General features: G+C 43.5%; 1 long non-coding RNA gene across 1 annotated transcript in view; it reads left to right on the forward strand.

Annotated features, from left to right (window-relative positions):
- Positions 1 to 16,280, forward strand: part of LOC122237196 — a 66,472-nt gene extending 50,192 nt beyond the window's left edge. The window contains exons 4-5 of the long non-coding RNA XR_006215461.1: positions 13,792 to 13,873; positions 16,208 to 16,280. This is a non-coding gene — a long non-coding RNA (uncharacterized LOC122237196). The remainder of the gene's footprint in view (positions 1 to 13,791; positions 13,874 to 16,207) is intronic.
- The last annotated feature ends 642 nt before the right edge of the window (positions 16,281 to 16,922 follow it).

Genomic DNA, 16,922 nt, shown 5'->3' on the forward strand with positions numbered 1-16,922 from the left:
GTAACAAAGTGACGCAAACTGAGAGGCTTACACAACAGAAATCTATTGTGTCATAATTCTGGAGACTAGAAGTCCAAGATCAAGGTACTGGCAGGGTTGGCCACTTCTGAGGACTGTGAGGAGTGGGTCTGTTCCAGGCCTGTCCCCTGGCTTCTGGTGGAATTTGGACAGTCTTTGATGTTCCTTGGCTTGTGGAACAATCACCCCAACTTGTGCCTTCACGTCCACCTGGGGTCCTTCTTCTCTGTGTGTCTGTGTCCACATTTCCCCTTTCTATAAAGAACACCTGTTGGACTAGGGCCTATCCAAATGACCTCATATTCACTTGATTACTTATGTAAAAACTCTATCTCCAAATAATGTCATATTCTTAGTTACTGAGGGCTAGGACTTCAACGTATACATTTTGGGGGAACACAGGTCAACCGTAACACCAGCCTAATCTCAAGGTCACACAGCCGGTAGGTGTTAGAGGCAAGAGTGAAACTCAGGACTGTGATTCCAGAGCCCACACTTACAATCATTTCACTGGTTAGACTCCTTGGTAAATGAAGTAAGTGAATAAATATACAAGTAGATCAAAGATGTTGCTAGAGAAAAATTAAAGCCCTGCTTTTATGTCATGACAACAGAAACTTCTCCCTGTACCTTGCAAAGCACAAGAGAGACACTCTTGAACTCTGACATTGTGATTGGTCTGGTGAATGATACAAGAGTACAGACATAGACATGATTGTCCCCGGTGCACAGCTGCCATTCAAAGTGTCCCAGTCAAGAAGTTTGACTTTCCTGTCTTGCTTACAAATAACACAGTATGTTCAGGGCCTCAAACTAGAAAGTTTCCGTTTGTCAATGACTTTCTTGGACCTTCCTTTATCTAATCAGAAGGAATGCCTAGCCATTTCAGATGGGCCTGGTGCAATGCTAAAGATAGTGTCTCCCCCCCCCTTTTTTTTTTCTGGGACAGAAAGGCAGGCTCCTCGGGGTCTGGGACTGCAATGGCTGTGGGAGGGGGAGAGGAGCAAGGTGGGAACGAGCTAGCTAGGTCAAACAGCATGGTTGCATTTTCTCCCCGACTCTTGAAGGCTGAGATTTGTGGATAACATAAAAGGTTACAGCCCCTCTTTGGAAGCCACAAATAACCCTGCTTGGGCCATGACAGCTCAGCGGCCCTTGGCGTGCCATTACACATTTCTGCCTGGGATTCCAGCAGTGCATTCGAGCAGCTGGCCCCAAAGTGTGGTCTCCACAGAGCGTGTCGTAGGAGCTCTGGGTCGCTGGGGAGCTGTTCCCTCCTATGACTCAATGCCCAGAGACAGAGCTCAATCTAATGAAATTACATACTTTCTGGAGTGATTAATAAACATGGTCTATTTCTCCATATGGGATGAATATTGTTAAGTGAAAGGAATGTGGGCTTGTGGGGGTGCACTCGTGTATGGCTGTGCCTCCCCCTCTACGTAGCCATGGAGAAAACTCCAAGACCTTGGCACAGAGAACCTAAGGAAAGACTGGAAAAATAGAGGTAACCCCCCACCACCCCAACACACACCCACACACAAAAGAGTGCATGTAAAACCTGGTGAAATCCGAATAGTTCTGAATTCAAGTTAATGGTATTATATCATGTGATTTTCCTGATTTGGACGCTGTACTGTGGTTATGTGTGTTATTATTATCATCGGGGGAAGCTGGGCGAAGGGCACACAGGAATGCTTCCCTCTTGTTGCAGCTTCTTATGAGTCTTAAACTACTTGAAGAATGATTTTCACAGTGAGAAAAGGCAATTACAATAGCAACAACAACACAAACGTGAAAGTTTGACTGCTCCACAAACTAGGCATCATCATCGTTCATAGAAGTCACGGTACAAAACCTTTATTAAAGCATTATGATAATTTCCTAGTCGTATGTTGATTTGGAGAAATCTCTTGCAAGGTCTTTTGTTGGATATGGGTCTCCAGCTAACGATGTCCCTGTCTGAGCCATGATTTGACGTAAAAAGTAGTATAAAAAGTGTCCACTGATTCCCCCATGTAGATGAGCATCATTAAGTCATTGACGTCCAACACTTCAATGCATCCAGAAGGCAGCTGAAGGGGGCCCAGCCCCAGATGTCAGCACGTTCCATGTGCCCGGCATTTGACAGCTTGCAGTACCACTGCCCATCTGGGTCAACCTAGAGCATAGGATGGGGATCACGCCCCCCTGGGCTGCTGTCACATTGGTCCGCTCAGGAGCCCAGTGGCTTTGCCCAGCCAGCATCCATGCCCACCCCACCTCCAGGTTTCATGCCCACTGTTGTCATGGCATCATTAAATACTTTCAGAATCCTTAAATAGGAAATGTCCTTTACCGGAATGATGCTACACGTTATAGAAGCCTCTTCCCATGTCTGCTAAACTAACAATTACATTCAAAGTTTTCTAATTCTTTTTTTTTTTAATTTTTTTAAACGTTTATTTATTTTTGAGACAGAGAGAGACAGAGCATGAACGGGGGAGGGTCAGAGAGAGAGGGAGACACAGAATCTGAAACAGGCTCCAGGCTCTGAGCACTCAGCACAGAGCCTGACACGGGGCTCGAACTCACGGACTGCGAGATCGTGACCCGAGCCGAAGTCGGACGCTCAACCGACTGAGCCAGCCAGGCGCCCCTTCTAATTCTTATAAAACTATTTAAGGTATTCTTTTATTCAACATTGTTGTAGTCACTTAAATCATTCTGTGTCAGAAAACCTATTTAACTGTAATCATTGGGACATCCTATGATAATTAATTTGAACTAATGAGTGCATATTAGAAATAATATAAATTAATCATATAGTTTCTCAGTTACTATTATACACTTATTAACTAAAATGAAAGTATTTCATGATTTTACCAACTTCTGCATTTAAATAAGTCCATAGTCGGGGCACCTGGGTGGCTCAGTTGGTTAAACGTCTGACTTCGGCTCAAGTCATGATCTCATGGTTCGTGGGTTTGAGACCAGTGTCGGGCTCTGTGCTGACAGCTCGGAGCCTGGAGCCTGCTTTGGATTCTGTGTCTCCCTCTCTCTCTGTCCCTCCGCTGTTTGTCCTCTGTCTCTCTCTCTCTTAAAAATGAATAAACCTTAAAAAATTTTTAAATAAGTCCATAGCAGCTGAATATCAGCTCTGCTTGAACCCAGTACATGGTTTTGAAGGCTGGTGGGCTCTCAGTTACAAGAAATGTTCATGAGGAAACTGTCCAGACCCTTTTAAAGTGTTGCTATAGGGAGAATCTGAAAAAACAGACCTGTTTGCATAAATGTCCATTAAATCCATGAAACAGTAAATCAATGAATTAATGAATGCTTAAGAATACTTCAAGTTTCTTCTGACCATGCAGAGCCATAAACATGACAGACAGGACTCCTGTGGAGTTTTCATTTCAGTAAGCTAAGGAGAAAGGAAAAAAGAGGGAGTGACATTCTTTCAGATATTCATAAAAGCTATGAAGGAAAATAGAACAAACAGAATAAAAGAATGGCAGATTGGTCTAAATAAAAATTTTCAGGCTATTTGTGTCTTTGTTTGTTTTAAACAAATGGATCAAGGTACATAACTCCAAAAATATGTGGTCTTAGATTTTAGCCACTCTGACAGGTATAAGGTGGTATCTGAGTGTGGCTTTGATTTGTATTTCCCTGATGAGGAGCGACGTTGAGCATATTTTCATGAGTCTGTCGGCCATCTGGATGTCTTCTTTGGAAAATGTCTATTCAGGGCCTCTGCCTTTTTTTTTTTTTAATTTTTTAAAGTTTATTTATTTCTGAGGCAGAGAGAGACAGAGCATGAGTGGGGGAGGGTCAGAGAGAGAGGGAGACACAGAATCAGAAGCAGGCTCCAGGCTCTGAGCTGGCAGCACAGAGCCCAACGCGGGGCTCGAACTCACACTCACGGACCATGAGATCATGACCTGAGCCGAAGTCGGATGCTCAACCGACGGAGCCACCCAGGCGCCCCCTCTGCCCATTTTTTAATCAGATTATTTGTTTTCCTGGTGTTGAATTATATAAGTTCTTTATACATTCTGGACACGAAGTGAAAAACATGAAAAAAAGCAGGTGGTGAGGACGTGGAGAAAAAGGAACCTCATGCACTATTGGTAGGAGGGCAAATAGGTGTGGCCACCGAGGAAAACAGTATGGAGATTCCTCAAAAAAATTAAAACTAGAATTACCATATGATCCAGTAATTCCACCCTGGGCATTTGCCCAAAGAAAAGGAAAACGCTAATTCAAAAAGATATGTGCACCCCTGTGGTTATGAGAACATTATTTATAATAGCCAAGGTAAAGAAGCAGTCCAAGTGTCCACTGATAGATGAATGGATAAAACCATAAAAAAGAATGAGATCTTGCCATTGGCAGCAACATGGATGGACCCAGAGGGTATACTGCTAAATGAAATAAGTGTATCAGAGAAAGATAAATATCATATGATTTCACTCATGTGTGGAACTTAAGAAATGAAACAAATGAGCAAACAAAGAAATAAAAGAGACAAAAAAAAACAAACAAAACAGACTTAAATTCAGAGAAGAAACTGCTGGTTGCTAGAGAGGAGATGGGAGGGGGCAGCGATTAGATAAAGAGGATTAAGAGTATGTGTATCTTGATGAGCACTGAGTAATGTATAGAATTATTGAATCATTATATTGTACACTTGAAACCAACATAACACTCTATGTTAATTATACTCCAATTTTTTTTTTTAATTGTGGTCTTATTCCCAACCCACGGGATGGTCAAACCTTGCTTTCACTTCTGTTTCTACTGTGAAGCTACTCTATGGAATTTTTTTCTGCATATTTTTTAAAATTTTTTTTTAACATTTATTTATTTTTGAGACAGAGAGAGAGAGAGAGCATGAATAGGGGAGGGTCAGAGAAAGAGGGAGACACAGAATCTGAAACAGGCTCCAGGCTCTGAGCTGTCGGCACAGAGCCCGACGCGGGGCTCGAACCCACGGACCGCGAGATCATGACCTGAGCCGAAGTCGGACGCTTAACCGACTGAGCCACCCAGGCGCCCCATCTTTCTGCATATTGGGAAAACTCTTCTTACCCTCCTAAATGCCAGGAAGATTGTTCTCCTTGAGTTTGGATGAGTCTTACGAAAAAGACGATTGAGTCGTCTGTGGTGTTAGATCATGTTCCCTAGAAAACAGCCTGACACAGAGCTTATGTGCTCATGCTTTGCTAGGAGATCCAGTGCCAGAACAGTGGGATAATACTTTAATACACTGTCCACAGCATTATGCGAAAACACATCTGGCTGCTGGTTTATACAGTGTGTCCCTGAACAGGCCATAAAGAACTGCCACCCCTTGGAATAGCCCATCGGAGAAAGAAAGGGACTGGCATTTACCTGCCCCTCCTGTCTCCTTTTTAGTCAAGTTTTTTCCATGGGACACTAACAACTCATGCTTCAGAGTTGTGTGATCCAGCCCCTCGGGCATGGAGAAAATGAGCTCCTATGTTCAATGATGGGGAGCTTCATCCCAACTAGGAAGTAGAGGGAGGAGCCATAGCCCTCCCTGGCTGGCTGTTGGTCCTGGGTTCTCAGTGGAAGCCATCTCAAAAACCCAGTCCCCATCATCAGGAAGGCCAAGGCCAACGAGAATGCCGGGAATGATAGTGGCAGGTGAAAGCTTCCCATCCAGCAAGTGGAGTAGAGCTCAGCAGGCAGGGCAGGCCAAGTGAATCTAAGAAAACACATCTCTGAGGTCCTGTATACTGATCATAATTTGTGATCAGAGAATTGACTCTGGAGCTAGTTCCTAGAAAGGAGGCCTTAGGGAAGTGTTGAATGATGGAAGTCTTTCTTTGTGATTGTTTCTAAGGGTTATGGTCTCATATGGAGACAATTTCTATATGTTTATTGCAAACAACTCTATCATTATTTTATATTCTCTTCCTCTATCTCTAAAGCTTTTTTATACAAACCAACTTTTATTGAAACATGTTTAAAATTATAGAGGATAGGGTGAGCTGGACCTTCACATGTGTCGTTGACCTTATACTGTTTAAGAGGGTATGGTGAAATGTTCAGTCTAATCTACTTCAGTGCTCAGAGGCCAATCTGGTATTGTTGGTGTATGTTTCCATGGAATTCAGTTAGCACAGATACCTTTGGTTTCTACCCAAACTTTCAAGAAAAAAAAAAAAAAAACTAAGACTCAGAACACAAAGACAAAAATCTAGATACCATTATTGGTAATTGGGTGCTTTTGAACACTGATGATTTTTAACACCTGACACTGAGCATAAGTGAGGTAAGGAGGAACTGAAAACTGTCTATTTTTATTTTATTGAGAATAGTGTCTATTTTTTTAAGTTTTTAATATTTTATTTATTTGAGAGAGAGAGAGAGAATGTTAGCAGGGGAGGGGCATAGAGAGAAGGGGGGGACACAGAATCCGAAGCTGGCTCCAGGCTTTGAGCTGTCAGCACATAGCCTGATGCAGGGCTCGAACCCATGAACTGTGAGATCATGACCTGAGCTGAAGTCAGAGGCTTAACCGACTGAGCCACTCAGGCGCCCCTAGAATGCTGTCTATGTTTAACTCTCTGTCAGCTGTAAAGCTCTGTGATGGTTAATTTTCTGTGTCAGGAATGCCAGAATAGCTGGTAAAACGTTATTTATGGGCGTGTCTGTGAGGATGTTTCAGGAAGAGGTTAGCATTTGAATTGGTGAAGTGAATAAAGCAGATGGCTCTCTCCAATGTGGGGGGCAACCTCCACTCCCTTGAGGGCACAAATAAAACAAAAAGGTGGAAGAAGGGTGAATTCACTCTCTCTCTCTCTCTCTCTCTGCTTGAGGTGAGACAGCCTCCATTTTCTGCCCTTGGACGTGGGCACACCTGGATTCCCAGGTTTTCAGACTCAGATCAGGACTTAACACCATCAGGCCCCTGATTCTCAGGCCTTTGGACTTGGACTAAATTGTTCACTATTGGCTTTTCTGGTTCTCTAGCTTGTAGACAGCAGATCAGGGAACTTCTTGGCTTTCATAACCACATGAGCCAATTCCTAGAATTCTCCTTGTGCGCACACACAGACACACACACACACACGTTGTTGGTTCTGTTTCTCTGGAGAGTGTTGACTAATATAAGTTCATGCCCACCTTCATGTAAATAACACTGTGATGCTAATCCCTGTCTTGAACACCTGGCCTGATGAATGCCCAGCCACGACTGTAAGGAACCCTGCCTAACAAGCCCACAGTCCTCTCCCATCCGAGCTTATCCCTCAGCCTCTTACTTGCCCTACCGCTATCACCCATGTGCTCCCTGGCTTCTTCCCAGCCTTGACGCCACTGGCCTGCTGTCCCATCCAAACCATTCCTACATGTCCCCAAACATGTCAGTTATGCCGTAGCACAAACCCCCTATTTCTAATGGTGGCTCCCAACCATCAGTGTTCATTTAAGCCACCAATGGATATTTTTTTAATGCTGATTTCCGGGCCCCACCCAGCCCTAAATCAAAATTTTCAAGGATAGAACCAAGACACTTTATTTTTATTTTGCAAACCACCTAGATGATTCTGTAGAGCAGACATGGTGGTGAGTCACTGAGTTAGAGCATGAGATGTGTTTCCCCTAGCGCAGTCCCCACAGTCACTTCAGCCTCCTTCTCTTCTGCCCTGCCTCTTCTTGCCTTGCCACCCACCTGCTGTTCTGGGCACCAACCTTCCTCCTTGAGTATTGCTCCCAAGCTCTCATTTCTATCCAGTTCACTTGATGCCTTGACCTTAGAATTGGTTGCATCATAACAGTTAGAATCTCAGAATCAGACAGCACCCAGGAGATTCTCTAATCTTACCATCCTCTCAAGTGGAATGTTTTTATAGCCTCCGCACCCGAGGTTTTTCGTCTGGGGTCTGTAAACCTCAGTGGAAAATATTACACCTTCAATTTTTCTATTCTGTTATCTTCATTTTCCTCCTATTATGACTATAAGCGATAACTACAGCTGTGTTAGTAGTACCTTGAACTTAATCACTAATAGATATCACAGGTAGTTCATTTCAGTTAGTTATCACAGCTGTCTTAACATGTAGTCTCCTTATGGCCTCAAAATGATAGTTATTTGATCTCCTGCTAGATATTGTTGTTTAATGTTAATAAAGAAGCGTACACAATACTGTATTTCAAATATATTACATATTTTGATCTCTTTCAAGGTAAGTGTTTTTCCTTATAAACCTATGTATTTTACTTCATAGATTTGAGAACAGTAATTCTCCACAATGAGATATCACTATACACACACCAAAATGGCAGAAATTAAAAATATTGACAACACCAAATGTTACCAGGTATGTGGCAACGTTAGAAATCTCCTGTGTTGCTGGTGAGGGTATAAAATGGTACCACCATTGAGGAATGTCTGGTGGTTTCTTATAAAATTAAATTTCACCTACCCTATGCCTCAGAGTTCCCTTCCTGGTATTTATGCATGGTAAATGAAATGCATGTCCACAAGACGAGGTACACAGTATGTTCGTTGCAGCTGTCCCCATAATCATTAAACCACAATCAAAAACAACCGGGAAAGAACCCAGGTGTCCGTCGATAAAAGAGTAATGAAAGTCCATGGATTATTCACACGATAGAATATATTCACACAATTATTCACACTCGGGAATAACAGTAATAAATGAACTACTGATGCATAGAGTATCGGCAGGGCTGAATCTCAAAAACATGCTGAGCGAGGGAAGACTTACCCCAAAGAATACATATGGTATGCTCCGTGTATACGAAGCTCTAGAACAGGCAAAACTGATCTGTGGTAGGAAAATAAAATCAGAATTGTGGTTGCCCTTAGTGGTGTGGGGGTGGGACTGGCCGGGAAGGCACGTGGGCTTGGCTTCTTTCACTGAGTGTAGCTTTCAAGACTCACCCTTGCCAGTGCTTCTATCCTTTTCGTTGTTGAGTAGTACTCCTTGTATGACTATACCACAATTTTCAATCAAGTCTTCTACTGATAGACACCCCAGCTATTATGCTGTGGGCCACTGTGGGGATGCTATTATAAAATTCTTGAATACGAGCGCCTGGGTGGTCAGTTGGTTGAGTGGACGCCTTCAGCTCGGGTCATGATCTCTTGGTTCATGAGTTCCAGCCCCACATTGAGTTCTACACTGATGGTGCGGAGCCTTCTTGGGATTCTCTCTCTCTTCTTCTCTCTCTCTCTGCTCCTCCCCCACTTGTATTCTCGCCCTCAAAATAAATAAATAAACTTAAAAAAATGCTTGTATACATTTGTGGGGAACCTAGAGATCCTCACCTTTTGGAGATGACTTGGGTGCCTTCCTTCCTGATCAGGCTGTCTGCTTGAGCATCGTCAGGAGCCTTATCTTTCAGAGGCTCAGCCTTGGCACCTCTGCATTGTGTCTTTAGAAGTTGATGAGCATGTGTTGCTGATAAAGTTGTGAAATAAGCGAGTGGAACAGTTCAAACCAGCTCATTCTCAACCTCCACTACTCCTGACTAGAGCTGATACCGCGAGTTGCTGGTACCCGCTGGTCTTTCTTAAATCCTTTGGTACACACACTCCATTATTTAAACTTTGGTTATCTTCAAGCCTGCCCTACTTAAAGCTCTTCTTTCATTCAGCTACCTGAATGCAAGTCTGCTTGTAAGAAATGGACGTCATTCTTAACCGGACCCCAGAGTCCATTCTCAGCTCTGCCTCTAATGGAGCCTACTGTTGCCCTTACCTGACCCCTAGTGTTGTAATGCCATATTACTCTTCCAGGTCCAACTGGCCTCTGTAAAACAGCCCAAATCTAGTGGTTGACGTCTGAACAACTCTCTCATTCATTGACCTTCTGTCTAGTTTCCTGTACCTAGCCCCCCAAGTCAGGCCACTTCTGTTACCCATTGCCCAAGCCTGGCTAACATCTTAAAAATACTGATGGGGACCCTTATAAAACTTTTCCATGTGACCTCAGTGGCATCACAAGTGACTTGACAAGGAGGGAGCAATATGGAGTGTTTCACATCATCTCTAAACTTCTCCAAATTTCATTCTTCGGTTCTTACTTGAAACAAATGTTTTACGCACACAAAAAGATAATTGCCTTCCTGACGGCTCCCTTTTGGATGTTGTCTCTCCTACCTTAAAATGATGTCTCTGCCCCTAAGTTTTCGTAGGTTCCAAATTAAGAGTTTTCCTCGAAGGAGAGATGGTGGCTTGATGAAAGAGAAAATATGTTTACTGGATTGCCATCTGTGTGCTGGTTTTATGTTCCATTTCACAGTAAGTAGAATATATCAGGAGTTTTGTTTACTGCTAGTGACAAAGACTGGAAGTAAAGGCAACATATATGAGATTGAAGATCAGGTAAAGGCGTTTAGAGGTAGGCAATCCAGGACAGGTATAACTACCCCGTAGATTCATCAGAGACAGTAGACGGCTTCTATCTTTATCCTCTACCTTCTTCGCATGCAGCCTCTAGTCTCCAAAATGGCTGCTGGGCTTCAGCTCTCACCATCTGCATTCCAGACAACAGGAAAGAAGCACAGGGAGGCTCTCTTTAAAAGGCCTCCCCATCGTCTTTTGGCTTATCCTCTTCAGGCAGTAATTAGTCACATGACCACACCAAGGTGTAAGGGAGTTGGAAAATGTCAAGTTGTAGCTGGGCACTGTCATCCTAAGTGGAATTGGGATTTCTGTTTCGTTTTGTTTTTTCTAAGAAAGAAGAGAAAATGGATATTGAGTGGGACGTAGAAGTTTCTGTCAAGAGGCAGATTCCAGATTCCATAATTAGGCCTGTTTTACAGGAAGCTCCTGCTGTTTCTGTGTCATTAGTGCTCTCTGATATGTTTTATACTTGTATCGTTAGAGAACTGCTAAATAATTTCCAGTGTGCTAATCACTGCCTTCTTTATACCACATCTTTGCCTAGCGTCTCCTTCTAGCACTGCCGATATCTGAACACATTTCTTTCTTCCCCACTTAAAGTCTACCAGAGGCTCAACTCATATTTTTACCCTTACAGAGCCTGGTCCATTGTTTTGACAGGCATTTGATAATTGATAAATGATTGTAGATCTAACACGCATTTGTCCCTCTCCGTCCAGCACGTGCTCCAACCCCTTGGTGACAATTTACAGAAAAGAAATTGTTTTCATTTTTGCTACTCCCAGGTTCGCCTCCTCTGCCATTATTTAAGGTAGGCTTTTATTTTCATAAAATAATTCCAACAGAAATACATGTGTGACAGTTTGTTGGCTACCACGTGGAATGGGAATTTTGCCAAGCTTTGGACACGCGTTTTGCTTTCAGAGTGTCAGTATAATGTTCCCTACCTTTCGCAGCTACTCTTAAGAGACATTATCTCAACCAGCTCTGAAAGGTATAACACTTTACTGCCGTTACACTTAGGAGCAAAGGAAGAGAAGACAGAAAGGCCTGTGGTTGTCTAACTAATGCCATTGCAGTGGATTATGAGGTGAGAGTGTTTATGTAGCTTTTTAGAACACAAACCTCTCTCCTAACATTATCTGAAGATGGTAAAAGGAAGATGTTAATGGCAGGAAATGCTAGATTTAGTAAAAATACTGTCTATGCTTTGGACCACATTATGCAAAGGTATGTTTTATAACAATAATTTTACCCTGGCTGTTTGCTGTCGTCTGCAAAGTGGTGTGAGTTTGTTTAGAAGTTAACTCTTACCAGGCCTACAAGATAGATAGATAGATAGATAGATAGATAGATAAGCAAGCAAAGGCATGGAAAGATCAGTGATGAAATGTTGTAGAAGGGCAGAGACTCAGATCACAGTCTTTGCTTCCTTGTAGCCCCTGGCCACCAGGATGGTGAAGATTCAGCTCTCCCAACTAAAGAACTTTCACGGGAGGGTGTCCAAGATGGGGAGGCATTGCTGAAACAATGTATGTGATGAAGGAGTCAACAGCTGTGGATATTGAATCTGGAGCAGGGGAGGCCCGAAAGGACATGGTCTTAAAGGAGAGGAGCAGGGTTTCGTTTTAAAAAACTCAAGGGGTAGGACCAAAATCATGAAGGAAAGGAATCTATAGAAGATAGACCCCCAGCTCATTAAAAGGAATAACTAACACTCCAGGCGTCCTCAGAGCAGTCCAGGTAATCTCAGTAGGAAGTGAGTTCCCTGTGGCCAAAGGAATTCGACCAGAAAGTAGATGTCTGTCTGGCAAGAATCTCCAGACAACACGCGTGAGCAAAACCACTGCTGCCCCATCCCCCATGATTTCTCACCAGGTTGTTGCAAGGGTCTCCCAGCAAATCTCCCTGCTTTGGCCTTGCCTTTCAACAAAAAGAAACAAGAAAAACGAATCTACAGAAGCCTGAATGGCCCTTCCAGGAGTATATTAGATCATGTCACTACTCTGCTCAAATCCCTCCTATGACCACCTCTCTGAATTCATCTCTTGTCACTCTCCTCCCACTTGCTTCCACTCCAAGCACACTGGCTACCCTGCTGTTACCCAAATACCTCACGTAAGCTCCCACCTCAGGGCCTCTGCACCTGCTCTTCCTCCTGCCTGGAATGTCCTCCCTCCAAATATCCCCTTCTTGGCTAGATCTGTCACCAATCACTGATCTCTTCCTAGCTGTCACTTCTTCGGTGACAGATTGCCCCTGCTCTCGTACCCCCATCCACTATCCCTGCTGTATTTTTCTTTCATTTTTTTTTAAGTTTATGTATTTATCTTAAGAGAGACAGAGACAGCACAGGCAGGGGAGGGGCAGAGAGAGAGGGAAACAGAGAATCCCAAGCAGGCTCTGTGCGGCCGGTGCAGAGCCCGATGCAGGGCTCGAACCCACAAAACCGTGAGCTCGTGGCCTGAGCCTCGACCAAGAGTCAGATGCTTAACGGACTTAGCCACCCATGTGCCCACTGCTGTATTTTTCGTGGCACTCGGCACCATCTAACATGCCACGTTTTTTTTACTTGCTAATTGACTCTCTCCCTCTGCCTCATGAATGTAAGTTCCATGAGGGCACGGTCCATCTCTGTTTTGTTTACAAGGTATAGCCAAAGTACCTGGAAGAGTGGCAATGCCTGGCATAAGATAGGTACTTGGGAAATAAATGTTGAATGAATGAATGATGGCTGTCAAAGACAGGGTTCCAGACTTTGAGAAATGAGGCTGTACTGTAGACTCTGGAGAGTCACTGAATAGGTCTAAATAAGGTCATAATATCCTCACTTTTGCATCTGAAATGATCTCTCCAACAGAATCAGGAAAGGAGGCCTGGAGTTCCAAGCCATGCACATAAAAAGAGTCCATGAAGAGGGCTAACTCATAGTGCAGGCAAGAAGCCTTGAGAGCAAGAGTGGTATGCTTGGAAGAGATGTTCCTGGATTTAAAACTGGGCAGAGAAATTCCATTTCGGATGCCTAGTTTATCTGTACAAAGCCACTCAGTTGCCCGAGAGCCTTTTCTCTGCTGGGCCCCAAACTTCATCACTACAAAGACACACGGTCAATGCCTTCCTTTCCAGTATGGTGAGAGGGGGCGAAAGAATGTTTTGCTTGGCTGTCCTAGTCCCAAATCAGGACCAATAGGATCAAATCCAACCAGAGCCCAGATCTAGTCCTGCTCCAGAACAGACCGGACATTTGGTGTGTGAACAGACAGCCCAGATACCAACCCCCAGTTTCCATTACAAAAATAATAAAAGTTCGAGGGAAATGAGATTGGAAAACCAAAGTAAGTAGAAGACTCAAGACATCCTCCTATTTGTTTTTCTTCTGTTTCTAGGCCCTGAGCCAGGAGGGCCCTCTTCCCAGTGGTTGCCTGGTTACAGCCTGAGAGGTTCGCCAGGGTAACATCTGGAATAAAGGTGGGTGGGCAAGGAGCCAGGGCCTGCTCAACTTGAGAGGGATCTGAGAAAGAAAGGAAAATAGAATTTTTTTGTCTAATTACTGCCCAACCTTGAGGACAAAGGAAGGAAATATTTGAGATAAACAGAAAATATGTTAAAAGGTTTTCTTTTAAATGGTTATTGCAACTCATTAACATAGCAAAGGAATAGAAGGCATGAGGGAATTCTGGAAATTACAGCCATTTTAATTAGTTGTGTTTTAGAATGGGCATTTATTACCCATGACCCTAGGCAACTCTGGATTTTGTGTCACTTAGTATTATTTTAGAGTACAGCCTGGTTTAGAGCAGAAGGAGCTACATGAAAATATCTAATAATTATAATGGTAATATTCATAACAAACATTCATTAGTTGCTTACCATGTTCCACTCTATATGCATTATCTCACTGAATCCCTGTCACCCTTTAAAGAAGACCGAGTCTTATAGATGGTAGAAAATTTCCTACTGAACAGCTCTTCACAATAATTAGAATTGTTCCTATCATTATAATTTAAGACCACCCTGATTTTAATTATAATAGGACACCTGAGAGTAGATCTAGGACACTCCTCAAAAATACAAAACAAAAACAAAAAAAAACCCAAATCCAAGCTAAATATTTTTGTTCAGGCAGAAATGATCACATGATTAAATGCTGGAAGCAAATAGTAAAGACAAAAGAGCCATGATGGAATGTAAGCTCATAAGGGCAGGGCACAAAATTGTTCTGTTTATGACTGTACCTGCAATACAGAGCACAGACATTGGCACCTAGTACTAGCTTAATACATTTTGGTGAATGTGCCAAAAAACTACTAGTTTCTGATAAGAAATAACAAAGAAATCCAAGATGATCCCTACTTATTGGGGATATTTGACCCAAGAACTCTTGTTGACAAATATTCTACGTAAGATCCTAATTCAGGCAAACACCACTTTCCAAATAAGATCTTGTTGGGTCTTTGGCTCAGGAGCCTTATCCTCTATCAGTCAGATGGGTGTAAAGGATGATTGTGGAGAGTAATATTGAGTTCATACAATTCAAAGCACATGCTTATTTGATGCCCACAGAATGCTGAGCCTTCTTACACTAAGCACTATGGATTCGGCAGTAGATTAATCACGGTAGCTGCCCTCGAGAAATGCAAGGCCCAGTTGGAGAGATGGGCACACGAGCGAAGAAATAAACCCACCGGATTAAGTGCTATGCCAAAGACACCGTATACACATAGAAGAAGGAGGTAGCTTGGTAGTTACGACGCCATTGGAGAGAAGACATGGTTGAGTTGAGTTTTGCAGATGTGACTGTCAGACACCCAGTGGGGCAAAGAGTATTCCAGGAAGAGGGACCAGCTTACACAAAGACATGTGTAAACCTGTGCAAGGTATAGGTGGAGTGCTAGCTGGCGTGATGTTGGGAGATGAGGCAGGGATCACTCATTCAGGGGCTCCTACAGCCTGTTTACAAGTTTGGATTCTGTTCTCTAAGTATCAGAAAACCCAAAAGGGAAGAAAACTTTCAAAAAAAACAGAGGTTATATTATCAGGAGTTAGTGACAGGTTGGCTGCAGACGGTAAGAAATGAGTATGAGGCATTTTGTCACAAAGGGGGCACAAGTTTGAGAAGAAGATAATAAGGTCAGCTTTGGGGTGCACTCATTGAGGTGTATCTTCTAAGCAGCCCAACAAGCAATAGAGACAATGGCTGGGGGTTCAGGACAGTGATGGTAGCTGGAAAGAATTTAGGATTCATGCTGGTGGAAAAGGAGATGATGTGCCTACTCAGGGCTTGGAGGGGTGGTGATGTGTAGAGCTATGATTCTTTCTTCTAGGTCATGAATCTTTTGAGAATCTCATGTAATGCTATGGACTCAAATCAGGAAACTGGCCAAAAGCTCTGTGCTTACACATAGAGTCTGCATTCAATTTCAGGAGATTCCAAGACTCTAGAGAACCACAGAGCCTCAGTTAAGAAACCCTGGAGTATAGGGAAGATGAGGTCCTGGCTGTCCTGGCTGTAAGTAGCCTGGGTGGTGAAAAGGTAGGAGAAATTCAAATAGAAGAGTTTACAAATAGAAGAAGAAATTCAAATAGAAGAGTGTCCTGACCTCCACCCCCACCCGTACCCAGAGCACATGCCTCCCAGAAAGCCAAGTGACATTTGCTTCTGAGTTTAAATACTCAGATTTAGCAGAGTAGACATTTGGGCTCTTGTCAGCTCTTTAAAATATTTGACAAACCTCCCTTCCCACCCACCTTCTCACCCGTGTTTCTTTTTCCATGTGCTGCACCATACTGATATGCCTTTAGAGGAGCTCCGTGGACCCATTAGGAAGAAGCCGACTGGAAGTTCACAAGTGTGAACTTGGATTCTTTACAAGTATGAGTTTCTAACTTGGGGAAACGTCTATCCTGGTGGTAAAAGACACTTGGGGTTTTCTCCAGAGCTTCGCAGAATGGCACGAGTTACTTAAAAAGCAAACCAAATTGTCATAACGACAGAAAACAGCTTCCGGACTGATAAGTGTTCTTGTCCTTCCCACAACTAGCCTTGAAATCTCAGCAGCCAGGTTTGTGACTGCTGTGGATCATTTGTCAACACATAGAGCAGTCGCAGCACAGCAAAGCCTTAATCTTTCCTGAATTTCACTGAAACACTCCTGAGTCCTTCTGCCTCCGTGGCTGGTCACTGCCTGAAATTCCTCTCTCAGGACCATCTGGTCTTGTTTGAATGATGCAGCTGCCCCATTCGCTGGTCCCCTCACTCCAGAATTACCCCCTGTTCTGGCCTTTGCCCCCTACCTCTCTCTTCTCATCCCCATCCCTGTCTGTCTGTCACCCACACTACCTTACAAATGATCTTTCTAAAATGAAAATATTGGAGCGCCTGGGTGGCTCAGCCAGCTAAGCATCTGACTCTTGGTTTCGGCTCAGGTCATGATCTCACGGTTTGTGAGTTTGAGTCCCACGTTGGGCTCTATGCTGACAGTGCGGAACCTGCTTGGGATTCTGTCTCTCTCTCTCT

This window comes from Panthera tigris, chromosome A3 (genome assembly GCF_018350195.1).
Source record: "Panthera tigris isolate Pti1 chromosome A3, P.tigris_Pti1_mat1.1, whole genome shotgun sequence".
Taxonomy (NCBI): domain Eukaryota; kingdom Metazoa; phylum Chordata; class Mammalia; order Carnivora; family Felidae; genus Panthera; species Panthera tigris.